This window comes from Ursus americanus, chromosome 29, assembly GCF_024610735.1.
Source record: "Ursus americanus isolate L20-20 chromosome 29, mUrsAme1.1.p, whole genome shotgun sequence".
Classification (NCBI taxonomy): Eukaryota; Metazoa; Chordata; class Mammalia; order Carnivora; family Ursidae; genus Ursus; species Ursus americanus.
This window is the reverse complement of record NC_142155.1, coordinates 2808389-2831160: the sequence shown is the minus strand read 5'-3', so window position 1 is coordinate 2831160 and position 22772 is coordinate 2808389. Positions and strand designations below refer to the sequence as shown.

Genomic DNA, 22772 nt, shown 5'->3' with positions numbered 1-22772 from the left:
ATAGAGCGGTCCAGACTCTTAGCCACATCTTTTAAGAATTCGCATTCATTTCAGAAGCAGTAAAGAATTGTAAATTCAGAGTGCTCCATAGAGGAAACACTTTTTTGCTTGAGAACAGCCAACAAATTGTAGGTGGCTTCATAGATTAGATTCATCCACAGATGTTTCAACTCAAATATTGTTCTGTTATTGATTTATTGAACTTGTCATATTATCTCTTTATGAAATTTATCAGTTATGAGACAATTTTCTCTAAATAAAGAGCTCCCCACTTCTTATAGTATTTTTATTCTATTGCTGGCTCTTTCTCCTCTGTTTAAAAACATGCTTAATGGGGGCGCCTGGGTAGCACAGCGGTTAAGCGTTTGCCTTCAGCTCAGGGCATGATCCCAGTGTTATGGGATCGAGCCCCACATCAGGCTCCTCCGCTATGAGCCTGCTTCTTCCTCTCCCACTCCCCCTGCTTGTGTTCCCTCTCTCGCTGGCTGTCTCTATCTCTGTCAAATAAATAAATAAAATCTTAAAAAAAAATGCTCAAGCTTTTCTCCACCCTAGAATTTAAAAAATTCTAGTAAACACAGTTTACTATTCAGGAGAATGTTTCATGTCTCTCCTCTTTCTTGCAGACTTCTTGAGAAGTTTTCATGTCCTAACCTCCCATTTGCTCATTAACTGATTATGATATCATTACTATTAATAGCTAATATTTGTTGAGTGAATAATGTGTGCCAGGCACTGTGCAGCTTACATGTATTATCTCATTTATATCTTTCAAGGATTCAATGAACTGTAGGTATCAGTAGTAGTCTTATTTATACAGATGAGAACAGGGGCTTAGACTGTGTTAGTATGTTGCTCAGCAAATCTGACAGTGAGTGGGTGGCAGCATTAAACTCCAATTTCATCCTATACGTGCTGTCTATGTCATTACCCACAGAGTGTACTATTTGTATCAACTCACTGTAACCAGTTGTTGCCTAATCATCATACCCAAGGGTTTATTTTCAATTTCATCCTACTCAATCTTCCCACAGCAGTGGCCAATGTTGGACCTTTCGACCTTTCTCCACCCTTTGCTTCCACCATATTACACTCTGTTCGTGCTTCCACATTACTATTTTTTTACTTTGCTGACTTATTCTTCCCCTGTTCTTTTTAAAATATTGGGCTAATCTGAATTTTCTTCTTCCTTTCAATGTCTTCACTGGGTGATCTCAATGACTCCTACGTCCTCAATAATCATCTCAACTCAAATTCCAGTGTTCCTCTCTCCTAAGCTTCAGTTTCATCTCTACTTATAGGCACTACAAACTAGAAATGTCTAAATCAACCACATTATCTTTCCTCCAAAGCCTATTCCTCCCTCTACATTCCCTCCCTCACTCTAAAACATAGTTTATATAAGCACACAAACCTGAGTATGGGTAAAAAATGCATTTTTTACATCTCTTTTTCTTTTAATCCTGCATTTAATTGGTTACTATATCTTATGTATTCTCATTTTTAAATTTAAAAATTTGTCCATTCATCTCCATTACCATTTCTGCTGCTTTAACGCAGACCCTCATCCTATCTCATCTCTTTTGAGGTTAAGTGTTGTGTATTATACTTTATTATATTCCTAAAATTCCCTAGTTCAATTTTGTATACAAAAATAGGCCATCAGACATTTGTTAAGTGAATAAATGAGTATCTCTCTAACACTTATATTTCATGGAGATCACTCTATTGTCTAATACTAAAACCGCAGTTGTTATTCACCAGACATTACTCTAAATGTGTTAGCTACTTTACCATATTTGATATGTACAAATTTATTTTGAAGTAGGTACAATTATTATTCCGATTTTAGAGATGGGGAGACAGACCTACAGAAGTGGACTGACTTGTCCAAGTTTATACAGCTAATAAATGGCAGAGCCGGAATTAGATCACTGTTTGGCCTTAAACCCATGCGTTCAATCACTGCACTTCCTTACATTCCCTTTTGCTCTGCTCCTATGTATTACATTGAGATCCTGATTACTTTTCCATTATACCTCTGAGAATATAACAGTTACTCAATTCACAAACTTACAGATACAGCTCTGGAAGTAAATTCATATTTTCAGTTTCCTCCAACCCCTCAACTAATCTTAGAGCAATTCAGAACCAAGTTAGTTCAGAGTTTAAAAGGAAACTGGAGATTAAAGTAGGGTCACTGGCCCAATAACAAGTAGAGATGCAAACAACCAGCATGGTTCCCATAACCCAAAGCAAAATTAGACCTCAGGAGCCGTATCTGGATGGCTTGGTGAGTACTGGCCCTGTCACGTTCGACAATGGGTAGCACTGAGTTGAGAAGATAAGGCTATGGGGCAGGACAAAACACAGTATGGCGCTGCCATTTAGAGGGAGTGAAAGTAAGAGACAGTCCACATGGAGGAAGGGTTAAGGTCGATAAACGTAAGGGAGTCAAGAATACAAAGAAACTGAGAACCAAGATGGGTCACGGGTGAGAGAGGGGCAGAGAGCAGACAGCAGAAGCGAATGTGTGCCAGAGGCAAGAATGCCTTCAAGATGAAGGTAAAGTCACTTCAAGATGCCTTACACTGTGTGCTAGATTTTTGAACTGAACATCAGAAGACTTGCTTATAATTGGATCCTATGATCAAGCAGAAGTGCAATCCTGGAAAACCTACTTAAACTATCTGGAACTCACCTTTCTCACCTGTAAAATCAATTTTTTAAAAGATTTATTTATTTGAGAGAGAGAGAGAGCACCTGTGACTGGGGGGAGGACAGAGGGAAAGGCTCTCAAGCGGACTCTGTGCCTTAAGTATGTTATGAAACACAGAAATAGAAACATAAGATAAAGATTACACAATACAGTTAAATGCCCTATCAATTGTGATGTATCATATAATCATTAACTATTATCTCAAGGCACAGTATACAAATAGGGTGAGGTTTATCATTATAATGGATGCAAATGCCTATTTAAAATAGTCCTACACAATTTTGATTTTTTGCCCACTTCTTGTTAGATCTGATTATATTTTCATTACTTTTATATTGCAGTTTGGCTGACAAGGAGCTCTTTCTTGGATTTAAAGAAGTGTCAGCAATGTCAGTTTCTTGTTCTCTCACTCTTACATATCAGTATTACCTTATTATGACGTTTCTTTGAAAGAATCTTTTAAAAAACATGTTTCCATTATGTAAACATTCATTCCATTAACTAGATAACAGTACACAAGTCCGTCTCACCTGACTTTTTGGATTCCCTCAATAGGAGCTCCTGAGGAAAGGACCAAATGAAGGTTGTTTTCTAGGGAGGTGATCTTTGGAAGCACAGCGGCACAGTGATACACAGGGGGTGTTAAGGAGCACGTTGTTACTGTGGGCTCAATCCCAATAGTGACCTCTCAGAAGCCATGCTGGACTTAGTTCACAATCATCCTTTCCTGGATAACTGGGGCAGCTGGAGAATTTTTCCACCAACCTTCATTCCCCATTGGTTGATGGTCATTGCCAGTGGCTTTAACTCCCCTTCACTTCTGGATTACACCTCTCTTTGGCAGAGCAAACACCAAACTGCCATGGTTCCGGAGAATCAGGCAGAGAAGACCGATGCTGGTGCTAGAGGTGGAAGGCTTTTAGCGTGCTGCAAACTGTTTACTGCACCGAAGGTGAATTCAGCTGGGCTCAGTGAGAATGGGGCATGGTATCTACAGTGTCTGCTACACCTGGTGATGGTGAGGATTAGGAGCGAGGTTAAGATCAGTAAACCGTGATAAACTGAAGCAAACAAAGAAAGGACAGCACTGGCATCTACCTTTCCCCTTCTTTCCTCAGGATATACTGAGTTCCATATTTTGGCAATCTGTGTATTAAACATTAATAATAAAGTATAATTTTTTGGGATGTCTGGGTGGCTCAGTCAGTTTAGCGGTTGCCTTTGGCTCAGGTAATGATCCCAGGGTCCTGGGATCGGAGTCCCAAATTGGGCCCCCTGCTCAGCGGGGAGCCTGCTTCTCCCTCTGCCTGCCACTTCCCCTGCCGGTGCTTGCTTTCTCTGTCAAATAAATAAATAAGATCTTAAAAAAATAAAGTATAACTTTTAAACATTTTTAGACAAAATACATTAAGTGGAGGCTCTAATATTTTCTTTCCACCTTTTGAAGGCCATCTTCTATACCTTTTAGAGGTCTGATCTCTGACTTATGATCAGCTCTAAAGTTGGGTGACCTAAATGCCAGGTTCCTTAAGCTGCTGAGATGTATCTTCTGACAAAAGCTGCTTCAGTCCCAGGGACATGCCAGGAGTTGCAGATCGTGGCCACCTTTACTCCTCTAATGCAAAACTGTGGGCTCCTGCTAGCAGCACACCTGCATATGCTTCAAAGACAAGGGCCAGAATACCCTGGAGGCCTCTGGAGGGCACTAGAACATCAGAGCCCTCTTCCAGGAAGTACCACGGCGAGCGGCTGCCTAGTCAAGCAAAGGAACTAGAGGGAGGACGAAAATGGCATCTATCTGCATATAAGCTAATCTATAGAGCAAGTTTAATTATTGCATCATTGATGTTTATAATCGTGGTGGAGCCCATATTTACTCTTTGGCATTATCACAATTCTATACATGAGGTTAAACAAATTAATTGAACAATTTTGACATCTGAATGCCACTGATTAGGTAACTCCTATATGCTAAATCCCTGTAAAAAGTGGTGTGAGTTATAAAAAGATCAGTAAAACTCAGTCTCTTACTTATAATATCGTAGGGGGAATGAAGATTGCATATAAGCAACCATAAGGCAAGGTGGAAAGAGATAAGATCTGTAAGAAAAATACCAAGGGCTGGGAATATTTTAAGATAGAAAAACTATTTCTGTACCAAGCAATTTATTATTTCTTGTGATAATAGCTAAGCCTAACTCAAATTCCATGCCTTGGAAATTTCTTTAAACATGGTCCACTTGTAAGCCCACCAGTTGAAGTTTAGTAATAAGCAGCCTTGGGCTTAGAAAAGACAGGTAAGTCTGAGATGGGCCTTTAACTCAGTGATAACTACACTGGGCTCTCAAAACGCCCTCAAGAGACAAAGAATACATTCTCTAACTCCTAACCATTAAGAAAAATCTAATATTTTGTGGTATGTTTTTAAGCCACAAACTTAAGAATACAAAAGCAAACAATGGGAAAAGTCGTGCAATATTTATACTGACAATATATTGTTGCAGCTTTCTTGAGCATGAAAATATTTTCTCAATAAAGGTTTTTATCATGAAATGGAACCTGATACGTTAGGTGTCTTTTTTCTTAGCCAGAAATCAATTTATAATGAGATTATACACATGAAAGAATTTATAACATATATTTTAATAGAAAATCAAGTTTAGTAGAGCTATTCGAAATTGTAATAAATAATATTTCATGCTCAAAGAAGTAGGAATTCTATACTTTTCATATTAGGTATTAGATACAACCTGAGATCTAATAAGTACATTTTTCCATTCTGTGCAGAGACTAAAAAAATGTTATAATGAAATGCTTACAATAAGATGTATTTGTCACATTAGCTATATACAACATATATTTGACAACTTTTTATTTATTTAATATTAGTGTTTAAACTTATCGAAATATAGTTGACACACAATGTTATATTAGTTTAAGGTATACAACATAGTGATTTGACTATTCTGTACATTTTTCAATGCTCACCAGGATAAGCGTCGTCACCATAAAATGTTATTACAATATTATTGACTATATTCCCTATACTGTAGGGAATTTCATCCTTGTGACTTATTTATTTTATAACTAGAAGTTTGTACCTCTTAATCTCCTTCACCTATTTCACCCATCCCCCCAGCCTTCTGGCAACCACCAGTTTGTTCTCTGTATTTATTATTCTGTCTCTGTTTTTGTTTGTTCCTTTGTTCTGCTTTTTGGAGATTCCATGTGTAAGTGAAATCATATGGTATTTGTCTTTCTCCGTCTGACTTATTTCACTTAGCATAATGCCCTCTAGATCCATCCATGTTGTTGCAAATGGCAAGACCTCATCGTTCTTTATGACTGAGTAACATACCATTATATGTGCACACCGCACATCTTCTTTTCCATTCACCTATTCCTGTTCACTTGGGTTGCTTCCCAATTTTGGCTATTGTAAATAATGCTGCAATAAACACAGGGGTGCGTATCCTTGTGAATTCATGTTTTCGTTTTCTTTGAGTAAATACCCAGTAGTGGAATCACTGAATCATATGGTATTTCTATTTTTAATTTTTTGAGGACCCTCTATACTGTTTTCCACAGTGGTTACACCCATTTACATTCCCACACAACACTGTATGAAGTTTGCCTTTTCTCCACATCCTCACCAACATTTGTTACTTCTTTTCTTTTTGATATTAGCCATTCTGACTGGTGGGAGGTTGATATCTCATCCTAGTTTTGGTTTGCATTTCCCTGATGATTAGTGATGTTGAGCATCTTTTCATGTGTCTGTTGGTCATCCGTACGTATTCTTTGGAAAAATGTCTACTCAAGTCCTCTGCCCATTTTGTAATCAGATTGTATGTATGTGTGTGTTTGAGTTGTATCAGTTCTTTACATATTTTAGATATAAACCCTTTATTGGATATATCATTTACAAATATCTTCTTTAGTAAGTTGCCTTTTTGTTTTGTTGATGGCTTCCTTTGCTGTGCAAAATCTTTTTACTTTGGTGTAGTCCCAATAGTTTAATTTTGCTTTTGTTTCCCTTGCCTGATGAGACAGATCCATAGATACGCTGCTAAAGCCCAGGTAAAAGAGACTACTGCCTATTTCCTTTTGGGAGTTTTATGGTTTTAGGTCTACGGTCTATGGTCAAGGTCTTTAATCCATTTTGAGTTTATTTTTGTGTATGGATGGTGTAAGAAAGTGGTCCAGTTTCATTCTTTTCCATGTAGCTGTCCAGTTTTTGCAACACCATTATTGAATAGACTGTCTTTTCCCCATTGTATACTCTTGCCTCCTTTGTCATAGGTTAATTGACCATATAGGCCTGGGTTTATTTCCATCCTGTGCCACTGATCTATGTATCTATTTTTGTGCTGGTACTATACTGTGTTGCTTACTATAGCTTTGTGGTATATCTTGAAATCTGGCATTGTGATACCTTTAGCTTTGTTCTTCTCAAGATTGTTTTGGCTATTTAGATAACTCTTTAAAAACACTCCGGTCATGACCTCCAAATTAGTATCTATATATATTATCTTTATGTGAGCTCTGATAAGCTTTGCTGAAATTTTAAAACTTCTCATAACACCAAGCTGCTGAACTACCAACCTAAATTCTGTTGTTTGATGCAGTGACTATCCCACTATTGAATCTACATCATGAAAAGTGTACTATGTTTTATCTTTTTTTTTTTTTCCCAGACAGGGTGACTCATCTTTTTTCTTTAGGAAGGAGAGAACCAGTGCCTCTGATTTCTCCTTTTTCTAATTCATACCCCATACTGTTACTGAAGAGATCTTTTTAAAGGCAAAATTCTGCATTCACTCTGCTCAAAGCCTTAATGATACCCCATCACCTCCAAAATAAGGTCCAGACCCTTTAGTGTAACATCACAGCCCCTCACACCCCTTCCCTCAAACTACTCCTTATATCCCATTCTCCCACAATACCAATAAGTTTGTGGTTGCCTAAACAGGTCATATTTTTTCTTTCCTTGTTTTTGAGCATTCAACACAGAGGACTTTCTACAGAAAGTGGAAACTCATATTCATTCTCTAATACCCACCTTAGCATCACGTTCTTCTTGAAATGTTTTGGCCTCAGACAGTATGCATTTCTCCATTCTATGCACTACCCATGCAAATTATGATACCCCATGTATGGTAATTATTTGTTTACATGATTGACTTCTGCATCAGACTATAGTCCTTTCTTCTTTGTATTCTCACTGCCAAGGAAAGCACCTATTGAAGGACTACATGGATGGATGGATGGATGGATGGATGGATGGATGGATGGATGGATTACAAACTAGAGTCTCAATCATCTACTTTAATTCTAGTGCAATTTGAAATACTTAATCAATCTGATACCTTCTTAGCTAATAGTTTTTAGAATAATTTTTAACTTCCAGAAAAAACGTTTAGAAATGATATTATAGTACTTTTAATGGGAACTGACCTTTCTTTTACTCTCTTTCCTAAAGAAAAAAGATGAGTCACCCTGTCTGGAAAAAAAAAAAAGATAAAAAATAATACACTTTTCATGATGTAGATTTAATAGCAGGATATTCACTGCATCAAACAACATAATTTTGTTTAAATTTTAGTTAGCTAACATACAGTGCAATATTGGTTTTCGGAGTAGAATTCAGTGATTCATCACTTACATACAACACCCAGTACTCATCACAAGTGCCCTCTCTAATACCCATCACCATCTAGCCCATCCCCGACCCCCCTCCCTCCCTCAACCCTCAGTTTGTCCTCTATCATTGAGAGTCTCTATGGTTTGTTTCCCTCTTTTCTTTTTTCCCCCTTTCCCATATGTCCAACTGTTTTGTTTCTTAAATTCCACACGAGTGAAATCATATGGTATTTGTTTTTCTTTGACTGATTTATTCCACTTAGCATAATACATTCTAGCTCCATGAATGTCATTGCAAATGGCAAGATTTCACTTTTCTTGATGGCTGAGTAATATTCTATTATATACACATACCATAACTTCTTTATCCATTCATCAGTCAATGGACATTTGGCATCTGGGCTCTCTCCATAGTTCGGCTATTGTTGATAATGCTACTATAAACATTTGGGTGCATATACCCCTTCAACTCTGTATTTTTGTATCCTTTGGGTAAATACCCAGTAGTGCAATTGCTAGATCATAGGGTAGTTCTACTTCAAGGTTTTTGAGGAACCTCCATACTGTTCTCCAGTGTGGCTGCACCAGTTTCATTCCCACCAACAGTGCAAGAGCGTTCCCCTTTCTCCACATCCTTGTCAACAGAAATGTCAATTCAGGTCCTCTGTCCATTTAAAAAATTGGTTTATTTTTTATCACTGAGTTGTAAGAATTCTTTGTCTATTCTAGATACAAATCCATTATCAGATATATGATTTATATATTTATATTTCTCCCATTCTGTGGGTTATCTTTGAAGCATAAAAGTTTTAGCTTTGATAAAATCCAATTAATATATTTGTTGTTACTGTTTGTGTTTTTGTTGTTATATTTAAAAAGGCTTTCCTTAACCTAAGGTCATGAAGATTTATTCATGTTTTTTTCTAAAATTTCTATAGTTTCAGCTCTTACATTTAGGTCTATGATCCATTTTTAAAAAAAAAGATTTTATTTATTTATTGGACAGAGAGAGACACAGCAAGAGAGGGAACACCAGCAGGGGAAGTGGGAGAGGGAGAAGCAGGTTTCCCCCTGAGCAGGGAGCCCGATGCAGGGCTTGATCCCAGGACCCTGGAATCATGCCCCAAGCCGAAGGCAGATGCTTAACAACTGAGCCACCCAGGCACCCCATAGGTCTATGATCCATTTAGAGTTCTTTTTTTTTTTTTTTAGAAGGAAGGAATCCAAGTTCATTTTTTGCATGTGGATATCCCATTGTCTCAGGATCATTTGTTGAAGGTAATCTTTCTTTATTACATGGTCTTGGCACTTCTCTCAAAAACTGAGTGAACACAAAGGTGAGAGTTTATTTCTAAACCTTCAGTTTTATTTCATTGATCTATTAGACTATCTTAACGCCAGCACAACGTTCTCTTGATTACTGCAGCTACATTATATGTTTTGAAGTCATCAAGTGTGAATCCTCCAACTTTGTTCTTTTTCAAGATGATTTTGGCTACTCTGGGCTCCCTGTATTTCTTTATAAATTATAGGATCAATTTATCAATTTCTGTAAAAATCTCAACTGAGAATTTAATATGGATTGTATTGGCTCTGGAGACCAATTTATGAATATTGCTATCTTAATATTAAGTCTTGTAATATACAAACAAGAGATATCTATCCATGTATTTAGTTCTTCTTAACATCTTTCAGCTAAGTTTTATAGTTTTTTTCCCCCTGCTTTATTGAGGTATAATTGGAAAATAAAATTATATATATTTAAAGTGTGTGATGTGATGAATCCATCACCTCATACAGTTACTGTTTTTTACTTTTGTGGTGAGAATGTTAAGATCTATTCACATAGCAAATTTCAAGTAGATAATACAATATTATGAACTATAGTCACCATACTGTACATTAGATCCTCATAATTTATTCATCTTGTAATAGAAAGTTTGTACCCTAGACCCACCATCTCTGATTTCCCCCACCCTCAGCCCCCGGCAACCACGATTCTACTCTGTGTCAATGAGTTTAACTTTTTTTTAATTTCACATATAAGTGATACATACATTATCTGTCTTCTTCTGTCTGGTTTATTTCACTTAACATAATATCCTCCAAGTTCATTCATGTTGTCACAAATGGCAAGATTTCTTTCTTTTCTACGGCTAAATAATATACCTACATATGTAACACATTTTCTTTATTTATCTATTCATCAATGGACAGTTAGGCTATATCTATATGTTGGCTACTGTATATAATGTTGCAATAAACATGGGAGTGCAGATAGTTCTTTGAGATACTGATCTTGTTTCCTTTGAATATATACCCAGAAGTAGGACTGAAGGATCATATGGTAGTTCCAGTTTTAATTTATTTTTTAAGATTTTATTTATTTATTTGACAGAGAGAGACAGCCAGCGAGAGAGGGAACACAAGCAGGGAGAGTGGGAGAGGAGGAAGCAGGCTCCCAGTGGAAGAGCCCGATGTGGGGCTCAATCCTAGGACGCAGGGATCATGCCCTGAGCCAAAGGCAGATGCTTAATGACTGAGCCACCCAGGCACTCCCCATTTTTAATTTTTTGAGAAACTTCCAATTGTTTTCCATAGTGGGTACATCAACTTACATTCCTAACCAATGGTATACAAGGGCTCCTTTTCCTATAGATCTTTGCCAGTACTTCTTACTTCTTGTTTTTTAATAAAAGCTATTCTAACTGGTGTGAGGTGATATCTCACTGCGGTTTTGATTTGCATGCCCCTGATGGTCAGCAATGTTAGAACCCTTCCATGTATCTATTGGTCATTTGTATGTCCTCCTCCTCCTCCTCTTCCTCCTCCTCCTCCTCTTCCTCCTCCTCCTCTTCCTCCTCCTCCTCCTCCTCCTCCTCTTCCTCCTCCTCCTCCTCCTCTTCTTCTATGTATTCTTTACAGAAATGCCTATTCAGGTCCCTTGTCAATTGTTTAATCACTTCTTTTTGTTATTAAGTTGTATGAGTTCCTTGTATATTTTGGATATTAATCCCATTTCTCATATATGCTTTGCCAACATTTTCTCCATTCCATAGGTTGCCTTTTCATTTTGTTGATGGTTTCCTTTGTTGTTCAAAAGCTTTTAATTTCATGTTGTCCCATTTGTCTATTTTTGCTTTTGTTGCCTATACTTTTGGTGTCATTTACAAAAAAATCATTGCCAAGACTAATGTCAAGGAGCTTTTTCCCTTTTTCTTCTAAAAGTTTTATAGTTTCAGGTCATATATTTAAGTCTTTAATCTCTTTCAAGTAATTTTTGTGAGAGGTATAATCTAGGGATCCAGGATCATTTTCAAGGGGATATCTAGTTTTCTCAGCATCATTTGTTGAAGAGACTATCTTTTCCTTTATTAAGTTTTCTTGATATCCTTGTCAAAGGTTCTTTGGCCATATATTTGAAGGTTTATTTCTGATTCTCAGTTTATTTTTATTTTTTTATTTTTTATTTTTTAAAGATTTTATTTATTTATTCGACAGAGATAGAGACAGCCAGCGAGAGAGAGAACACAAGCAGGGGGAGTGGGAGAGGAAGAAGCAGGCTCATAACGGAGGAGCCTGATGGGCTCGATCCGACAACGCCGGGACCACGCCCTGAGCCGAAGGCAGACGCTTAACCACTGTGCCACCCAGGCGCCCCCTCAGTTTATTTTTGAATGAACTCAAGTCTACCATGATTAGATGACTCTTTATATAGCAATTACATGCATGGCTTCTTGTATCAGTCTGCAGGACTGTAAGTACTCCACCATTTACGGTGTGATGTTAGGCAATTTATTTTTTGCAAACAATTTTCCTTATCTATTAAGCAACAATAATGATAGTGCCTCCCTCCAGATGGGATTATGAAGAATAAATAAAAGAAAGCCTGTTAAAAATGCTCAATACATAGAAAGAACTCAAAAAAAATCTTAGCTATTATTATTGCCTATTTTTCACAATTTTATTAAGGCACATCCAACATAATTATAGCTCCCTAAGGATCTTCAGATGGTTTCTTACGGATTTTAGGATTGTTTATTCTATTTTTGTGAAAAATGCCAATGGAATTTTGATAGAGATTGTACTGAAGCTGTAGATCACTTTAGGTAGTATGGACATTTTAACAGTATTAATCCTCCCAATCCATTTATTTATGTCTTCCTCAATTTTTTTCTTCAATGTTGATGGTTTTCATTGTTCAGGTTTTTCACCTCCTTGGTTAACATTTGTTAATACTTTGTTAAATTCGTTAATACTTGGTTAAGTTTTGTTTCGTTTTGTTTTCTTTTGTTTGATGCTATCATAAATGGGAGTCTTTTCTTAACATCTTTTTTGGATAGCTCATTGTTAGTATACAGAAATACAACTGATTTTCATACGTTGATTTTGTGTCTTGCAACTTTACTAAATTTAGCAGCTCTAACATTTTTTTGGTGGAGTCTTTAAGGGTTTCCATATTCAAGATCATGTCATCTACAGAGGGACATTTTTACTTCTTCCTTCCTCATTTGGATGCCTTTCCTTTCTTGCCTACTTGCTCTGGCAAGGACTTCCAGTAATATAGAGAACAGAATATGGTCAATAAAGAAGAGCATCCCTGTCTTGTTACTGATCTTGGAGAAAAAGCCTCTGGATTTTCACTGTTGAGTATGCTAGCTGTAGACTTGTCATATCTGGTTTTTATTATGTTGAGGTATATTCTTTCTCTACCTAATATTTTGAGAGTTTTTACCATGAAAGTATGTTGAATTTTGTCAAATGCTTTTTCTGCATCTATTCAGAGGATCACACAATTTTTATCCTTTGCTTTGTTAATCTACCGATTTGTGTATATTGAACCATCCTTGCATCTCAGGGGTAAATCTAACTTGATCATGATGTATGATCCTTTAAATGTCCTGCTAAATTCATTTGTTAGTATTTTTTCATCTACGTTCATCATGGATATTGACATGGAATTCTCTTTCCTTGTAGTGTCCTTCCCTGGCTTTGGTATCAGTGCAATGCTGCCTCATAAAATGATTTGTAATGTTTGCCCCTCTTCAGTTTTTAAACAGAGTTTGAGGGGGATTAGCATTAATTTTTTTAGTGTTTGGTAGAATTCACAAATGAAGTCATCTGCTCCTTTGTTGGGAGATTTTTTGACTATTGATTCAATCTCTTTACTATAGATCTAATCAGACTTTGTATTTCTTCATGATTCAGTCTTGGTAGATTGTATGTTTGTAGGAATTTGTCCACTTCTAGATTGTCCAATTTGTTGGCATATATAATATTTTTGGAGCATTCTCTTACAATTCTTGTATTTCTGTGGTGTCAGTTGTTACTCTTCTTTTGTATCTGATTTTATTTATTTGGGTCCTTTCTCTTTTTTCTTTTTCTTTTTTTTTTTTAAAGATTTTATTTATTTATTCGACAGAGATAGAGACAGCCAGCGAGAGAGGGAACACAAGCAGGGGGAGTGGGAGAAGAAGAAGCAGGCTCATAGCAGAAGAGCCTGATGTGGGGCTCGATCCCAGATCGCTGGGATCACGCCCTGAGCCGAAGGCAGATGCTTAACCGCTGTGCCACCCAGGCGCCCCTATGGGTCCTTTCTCTTTTTTTCTTGATGAGTCTGGCTAAGGGTTTTTTAATAAAAGCTATTCTAACTGGTGTGAGGTGATATCTCACTGTGGTTTTGATTTGCATGCCCCTGATGATCAGTGATGTTGAGAACACTTCCATGTATCTATTGGTCATTTGTGTGTCCTCCTCCTCCTCCTCCTCTTCCTCCTCCTCTTCCTTCTTCTTCTATGTCTTCTTTACAGAAATGCCTATTCAGGTCCCTTGTCAATTGTTTAATCACTTCTTTTTGTTAAGTTGTATGAGTTCCTTATATATTTTGGATATTAATCCCATTTCTTATATATGCTTTGCCAACATTTTCTCCCATTTGGGTTTATCTTTTGAAAGAACCAGCTCTTGGTTTCAATGATTTTTTTTTTCTTTTTCTTTTTCTCTCTTTCTTTCTTTCTTTCTTTCTTTCTTTCTTTCTTTCTTTCTTTCTTCTTTTTTTTGTCTTTATGTCATTTAATTCTGCTCTGATCTTTATTATTTCCTCGTATCTACTCACATTGAATTTTATTTATTCTTTTTAGAGCTCCTTTAGGTGTAAGTTCAATTTTTTTTTACTTGAGCTTTTTCAGTTTCTTGAGGTAGGCCCATATCACTATATATTTCCCTCTTAGAACTGCTTTTACTGTATCTCAAAGATTTGGGGCCATTGTTTCATTTTCATTTGTCTCCATATATTTTTCAATATCTTCTTTGATTGTTTCATTGACCCACTGTTATTTAGTATCACGTTGTTTAGCTTCCATTTCTTTGTGTTTTTTCCAGTTTTTTCTTGTGATTGATTTCTAATTTTATACCGTTGTGGTCAGAAAAGACACATGGCATAATTTCAATCTTGTTAAATTAACTGAGGGCTTGTTTTGTGGCCTAACATGTGATTTATTCCAGAGAATGTTCCATGTGCAGTTGAAAAGAATGTGTATTCTGCTGTTTTTGAATGGAATGTTCTGTCTCATCTGTTGGGTTCATCTGGTCTAATGTGTCATTCAAAGACATTATTTCCTTATTGATTTTCTGTCTGGATTATCTATTCACTGATGTAAGTGGGGTATTAAAGTTCCCTACTATTACTGTATTGCCATCAATCTCTCTCTTTATATTCACTAATATTTGCTTTATGTATTTAGGTGCTCCAATGTTGGGCACACAGATATTTACAATTGTTATATCCTCTTGTTGGATGTCTCCTCTTTCATTTCTGATGGTTTTTTGTTTTGTTTCCCTTTTTTTTTTCTTAGTCTAACTAAAGACTTGTCAATTTTATGTTTGGAAAAAAGCAACTCTTCATTTCTTTGATCTTTTCTATTGGTTTTCTAGTTTCTAATTCACTTATTTTTGCTCTGATCTTTGTTATTTCCTTCTTTTTGCTAGCTTTGGGCTTAGCTCTTTTTTAGTTCCTTGAGATATAAATTTAGGTTGTTGATTTGAAATATTTCTTTTTTCTTAATTAGGCATTTATTGCCTGCTTAGAGTTGCCCTCTTAGAACTTCTTTGACCTCCATCAAAAGAACCAGCTGCCTGGTAGCTCCTGCTGTTGTACCTCTTCATTATCCCACATCACTGCTGCTGCTATGGCTAGATGAGTCCTTACTGGGGGTAAGTCTCCCAACTTTGAGGCCAATACTCTCATTGGCCACATCCATTTCCACGACTCTCTGAGAGGTCACATGAGGCATTCTTTTGTCACATGCTTGAGACTTTTGTCCCAGTGTGTACTACAAAGCTTGGCAGAGCAGCAAATCTGGCACCAAAATTTACCAAGAGGAATGTTAAGGATGATTGCTCTTTTAATAGATGATGTTGAAGAACACCCTGCCTGGAGCAAGGGTATCAATGCTTACAGTGGTGAGAAGTCCATGGAAATGTTACCTTTTCCAATCACTGATGATAAGAATCAGGAGTTCACTATCCTGTTGGGCATGCTGGACCCAGCAGAGAATGAACAGGGCATCCCTGTGACAGCTTGTGTGATGTTTATTTTTGGTCCTGATAAGAAACTGAAGCTGTAATCCTCTATCTAGCTACCTCTATCTGGCAGGAGCTTTGATGAGATTCTCAAAGTATTTATTTCTTTCAAGCTGACATTGGAAAAGAGAGTTGACACCCTGGTTAACTGGAGAAATGAAGACAGTATGACGGTCCTTCCAACTATCCCTGAAAAGGTAACCAAAAAAATTCTCCCTAAAGGAGTCTTTACCAAGGTGCTCCCATCTGGCAAGAAAGACCTCTGCTATACTCCTCAGCTCTAAGGTCCTCTGAGAAGTTGGTGCTAGAACTGCTTGCTTAGCACAGTGAGCCAGAGGATGCTAGCTGCTAATCATGTTTTCCTGCAGCAAAAAAAAAAAAAAAAAAAAGTAAAAACATCCTGGTATCATCCCCCCCCCCAAGGTATTGCTTATGCTGCAGTTTGGTACATTGTGTTTCCATTTTCATTTTTTGAATATATTTTTTGTTTTTCCTTTTGATTTCTTCTTTGATCCATTTGTTGCTCAGAAGTGCATTGTTTAATTTCCACATATATTTGTAAAATTTCCAGCTTTCTTCCTGTTACTGATTTCTCATTTCATACCATTGTGTTTGAAAAAAATACCTGGTATGATTTCAGTCTTAAATTTATTAAGACTTGTTTTGTGGCCTAACATACAAGCTATTCCAGAGAATGTTCCATGTGTGCTTGAAAAGAAAATGTATTCTGTTGCTGCTGGCTGGAATATTTTGTATATGTCTGTTAGGTCCATTTGGTCAAAAGTGTAGTTCAAGTCCAATGTTTCCTTATTATATTTTCTGTCTGGATGATCTATATATTGTTGAAAGTGGGGTACTGAAGTCCCCAGCTGTTATTGCATTGTCTATTGCTGCCTTCAAATCTGGTAAAATTTGCTTAATCTAGTTAGGTGCTCTAATGAGGGTGCATATATGTTATATCCTATTGATGAATTGACCTCTTTATTATTATATAATGACCTTCTTCTAAAGAAGGAGTTTCTTTTCTTTGTTGCTTTCAAAATTCTCTGTCTTTGATTTTTGACCATTTTATTATCATGTGTCTCAGTGAATTCCTCTTTGGGTTTTATCTGTATGGGGACCTATGAACTTCAGATACCTGGATGTCTTATCTCTGCCCAGATTTGGGAAGTTTTTAGCCCTTATTTCTTTAAATGAGCTTTTTGTCCCCTTTTCTCTCTCTTATGGTTCGGGGATTTCTGTATTATGAATATTGTCTCTTCTGATGGTGTCCCATAATCATGTGGCTGTTCACTACTTTTTTTCATTTTTTTTTCTTTTTTCTCAGCTGACTGGATAATTTTAAATGCCTTGTCTTTGAGTTCACAGATTCTTTCTTCTGTTTAATCAAGTCTTCCGTTGATGCTTACCACTGCATTTTCATTTCATTCACTGTACTCTTCATCTCCAGAATTTCTGCTTGGTTCTTTTTTATGATTTCTATCTTTCTGTTGGCTCTCTTATTTTGTTCATGTTTTCCTGATTTCTTTTAGTTGTCTGTTTTCTCTTATAGCTTGGTGAGCTTCCTTAAAACAATTATTTTGAAAAAAAAATTTTTTTTGGTCAGAAAATTCATAGATTTCCATTTCTTTGTGGTCAGTTACAGGAAAATAATTGTGTCCCCTTGGTAGTGTAATGTTTACTTGCTTTTTTGTGATTCTTGAAGTCTTACATTGCTGTCTTCTCATTTGAAGAAGCAGTCACCTCCTCTAGTCTTTACTGACTGGCTTCAGGAAGTAGATACCTATACTGGTCACAGTCCAGCTGGGAAGTCTGAAGGTTTTTTCTCAGATGTCTTCTATCAATGTGCCCACCCCACACGTGTTATTCCCTCCTGGGGGAATTTTTAAGATTCTCTGTCCTCTCTTGATCCTGCAAAACTGTATTAGGTGCTGACAGTCTCCTACCTGTTTTCCCTAGAGTGGTGCCTTAAAATGCTCAAGTTTGTGAGCACTCTCCCGATCTCACAGAGTCAGGCTGGCTTTCTGCACTTAGTTGTTTACAAAGGCTTTTTTTTTTTTTTTTTTTTTTTTTGCTGTCTAGGAAGCATTTGCTGAGAGTTGGCCCTGGGGGGGGGGGATGATAAGAGGGTATGGGTGAGATGCAGTTATCTATGGGTCAGTAGTGGGGGTCTACAGGCAAGATGTTCCCAGTGGCTTGTGGATAGGCTTCCTGAGGGAGTTCGCAAGTCGGTTAATAGGAAAAAGTGGTTAATGATATTCCTTGAATGAGTTTGGAGCCCTGGCTGTTGTGTTGCCAGCCTCTGTCAACCCTCAGTCTTGCTGTTCACTTCAGTAGTTTAGGTGAGATGAGAAAAAAGCGTGCCTCTTGAGCAACACCCTGCATGGCTAGGGAAGCTGGGCACTCACTCACATGCTCCCACTTTCCCCCATGGGAGAAATCATAGGCCCATTGGATCTGTCCTGGCATGGAGTCACGCCACTTTGGGGGAGGGTTGACATGGGCAAAGTGAAACTGTTCTTGTTTCTCTCTTTAATACATCTATTATTAGATGTCTTTGATCCAGTTATGTGCTAGAACTTCTATGCTAGATGCCCAGAAAGGTACTCTTGTCCAAGGATGACTGCCAAAATTGATGTTCCATGGAGGGATGAACGCTTATTCTGCCATCTTTGATATCACCTTGCAGTTTTCAGCATATCTTCAAATTTGTTAGATTTATTTCTTTTGTCAAATTTATTTCTAAATATTTTATTCATTTTGATGATACTTTAAGTCAAACTGTTCAATTAATTTCATTTTTCAGAGAGTTCATTGCTAATATGTGGATATAAAATTGATTTTTCTATCCTGCAGTGTTATTGAACCCTTTTATTACCACTAATAGTTGGTGTTTTGTTTTGTTTTGTTTTGTTTTGTTTTGTTTTGGGGTGGTTTTTTTTTTTTTGGTGGATTTTGTAGGATTTTCTATATAGAAAGTATCATGTCATCACAAATAGAAAGTTTTACTTCTTTCTTCCCCATCTGGATGCTTTTAATTTTCTTGGCTAATTACCTCAGCTAAAACCTCCAATGCAATATTAAGTAGAAGTGGTGAGAGCAGACATCCTTGCGTTAATACTATCTTTACAGGGAAACAATTCAGTCCTTTACCATTAAATGTGATGTTAGCTCTGGATTTTTTGTAGATGCCCTCCATCTGGTTGAGGAAGTTCCCTTATATTCCTAGTGGATAGTGTGTTTTTATCACAAAGAAGTGTTGAATTTTGTTAAATGCTTTTTCTGCATCAATTAGGTTGGTCTTTTTTTTTTTTTTTTGATCCTACTGATATGGTGTATTACGTTAATTGCTTTTCAGATATTAAGCCAACCTTGTATTCCTGGGACTCGATTCCAGGACCCTGGGATCATGATCTGAGTTGAAGGCAGATGCTTAACCAACTGAGCCACCCAGGTGCCCCTGTATCTTTATTTTTATTCATCCTAAAGTAATTTCTAATTTTTCTTTTGACTTCTTCATTGACCCATTGGTTATTTAGTTATATAGTGTCTAATTTTCTCATTATTTGTGAATATCCCAAATTTCTTTTTGCTATTAATCTCTAATTTCTCTCCATTGTGATCAGAGAAATATTTTCTACATTTTAAAACCTTTTAAATTTATTGAGGCTTGTTTTACAGTCTAGCATGTGGTTTACCCTGGAGAATGTTCCATGTACTCAGACAAATGTGTATTCTGCTGTTGTTGCATAGAATATTCTATATATGTCTGTTAGGTCTATTTTGCATATGCTATTCAAGTTTTCTATTTCTTTTGTTGATATTCTGCTCAGATGTTCTATTCATTATTGAAAGGTGTATTAAATTCTTCAATTATTATTGTCAGGTTTTCTATTTTTCCTTTCAATTTGTTTGTTTTTGCTTCATGTATTTTGGGGCTCCACTATTAAGTACATACATGTTTATAAATATAATGTCCTGGTAGATTGACCCTTTCATCATTACAAAATGCCCTTTTTATGTCTAGTAACATTTCTCATTTTAGTCTACTGTGTTTGATATTCATATTATGTTATATTTAGATTAGATTAGATTACATTACATTATTGTAGCTTGTGGTTGCTGTTTACATGATATACCTTTTTCCATTCTTTTACTTTCAATCTATTTGTTTCTTTGAAGGTAAGTGCTTCTTCTGTGGACAGCATATAGTTGGAGCATGTTTTCTTACCCAGTCTGACAATCTCTGCCTTTTGATTGGATTATTTAACCCATTTATGTTTAATGTTATAATTGATATAATTGTATTTATGCCTGTTATTTTAGTTTTTAAATTTTTACTTTCTATTGTCTCATGTCTTTTTTGTTTCTATTCCCCCTATTGCCTTCTTTTGCATTAAATAAGTATTTTTTTGGAGTTATACTTTAATTGCTATAATTACTTTTTCACGATTTTAAAAGTAGTTCATCAGTGATTAGTCTAGGCATTACTATATACATCTTATCAGAATATACTTTAGATTTATACAAACTTAATTACAGTGTGATACAGAAACCTTATTTCTGTTCAACCCTATTCTCTCTTTCTCCCTTTTGGACTATTATTGTTATTCATATATTTTACCAATCTACCAATATATTGTTATAATTATTACTTTGTATAATTTTATGTCTATTAAACAAGCTGAGTAAAGAAAACAAGTTTATATTTACAGAATTTATTATATTAACCTTATTATTTACTCTTTTCAGTTCTCTACATATGTTCCACGGATTCAAGTTACCATCAAGTGTCATTTCCTTAGCCCAACAACACTTTGCTAACACTTACCTTCTTTATACTATTGTTGGCAAACACATTGTATTTCTATATGTTCTGGTCCAATCATACAATTATATGTATCGTATTTTATACAATTATGTTTTAAATCAGTTAAGAGAAGAAATAAAAGGCATACATTTATATTACCTTTTATAATTAAAATAAATTATTTTCTTTATTTAATAAAGTTTTAAATTAACTAAATGTTATGGGGTTTTTTTTTCTGCCCCCCCAAATCAAATTCACATGCTGAAGCCCTAACCCTCAATGTGATAGTGTTAGGAGGTAAGCCATTTGAGAGGTAATTAGTTTAGATGAGGTCATGAGGGTGGATCCCCATGATGACATTAGTGCCCTTAAAAGAGGAAGAGCTTTCTCTCTGCCTGTACACAGACAGACATCTAGAGATGGTTGCTACCTACAAGCCAAGATAAGAAGACTCAGCATGTAACCCACCCTGGCAACACCTTGATCTTAGACTTCCCAAGCTCTAGAACTGTGAGGAGCAAATTTATATTCTTTAAGTCACCTAATCTATGATATTTTGTTATGGCAGTCTGAGCTGACTAAGACATTAAATTAACAAATTCAAGCAGGGGTAGTTTTTGAGGTCAGTCTCTGAAATGTGTTTTGACCTTGACGGGGGGGTTCTTCTTAGCTCTCTCTTTTACTGACTCTCTCTAGTGAACTAGCTGGCCTATGATTCTGTTTGTTGTTCTTAATTAAGAGGAGCTATTGTTTTTGAGTGCCCTTAATTTAAAAAATAAAGTGCTAATTTCTTCAATACATACAAATCAATTAGAAAAAGAAAAAAAATCCATTGGAACAAAATGGGCAAAATATATGAACATGTGGATTTAAAAAGGAAATATTTGTGGTTTTTAAACATATAAATAAATTGTCAACCTCACTTATAATTAAACAAAAACACAAATTAGAGCTATACAAAGATTACATTTTCATGTGCGAGGTTGGCAGGGATAAAAAAATGATAACACAGTCCCAACATTGTTAGTGAGAATATAAATTGTTACAATAATCTCTGAACAGTGCTTTGACAATACCTATCAAAATCACAAAAGTCCATATCCTTAAACCAGTTCTAAGGATTTACCCTAGAGATATACTGGCAAATGTGAAAGGTGACATATATACTCATTAGTCATTGCTGCACCGTTTGTAATAGCAAAGAGCAGAAAACCTTCTAATATGGGGTTGTTTAAATAAATTATGTCACATCAGTTTGTGGTAGATTGCACAATAGCCCCATTTCATTAGAGTTTCCACCATATAAGCCCTTTACTGTGTCATTTTGTAGTGCTCTCCCACTGTGAATGGGGTTCAATTCCCTGCTCTTTGGCCTTAGCACATGATTTGCTTTGGCTGATAGCATACTGACAGACATGATGCCAACGGTGTTTTGAAAAGGACTTACCTGGATTAGGCTTGCCTTCTCTTGTGCTTCTATAGTTGTCAAGAGAAGAACATGCCTAGGCTGTTCCACTCATCTTGGGAGGAAGGTAATAGCCATTTGGAGATGAATTGTCTTCAAATAAGGTGTCTCAGTCAGGCCAGCCTAGAGTAGAGCACACCAGTCAATTTCTAGAAGCACAAGCAAGCCCAGATTAGCAAGAGTTTACCAACCAAGTCCAACTCAGGTTGTCCAATCCTGCAGGTGCATATGCTATACATATTAAGAATTGTTTCAAGCCACTGAGTTTTGAGATGGTTTATTACACAGCAATAGATAGCTAAAACACTGTAAAATGGATACCATCTACCCATAAAAGAGTTCTTTATTATAGTAATAGGAACAGTTTCTGACATTTATGGTTCAGTTAAATTAAGTGCAGAACAATGTGAAGCATTCAATCATTTGTGAAAATAAATTTGCATACATGTGCATAAGATATGACTAGAAGGATTCACAAGAAAAGCTGATAAAAGTTGTTTGCCTGTGGGAAGGTTAACCAGATAGCTGAGGGACAGAAGGAGTGGAAAGAGACT

At 36.3% G+C, this 22772-nt stretch overlaps 1 long non-coding RNA gene and 1 pseudogene across 2 annotated transcripts in view; one reads left to right on the top strand and one right to left on the bottom strand.

The window, feature by feature from the left end:
- The window catches only part of LOC148107488 (uncharacterized), a 349000-nt gene that overhangs the window by 34605 nt on the left and 291623 nt on the right, over positions 1-22772 (bottom strand). For both annotated transcript variants that reach the window (XR_015722229.1, XR_015722230.1), the window contains one exon: positions 22201-22341. This is a non-coding gene — a long non-coding RNA (uncharacterized LOC148107488). The remainder of the gene's footprint in view (positions 1-22200; positions 22342-22772) is intronic.
- LOC123797562 (peroxiredoxin-6 pseudogene) lies at positions 15550-16227 on the top strand (annotated as a pseudogene).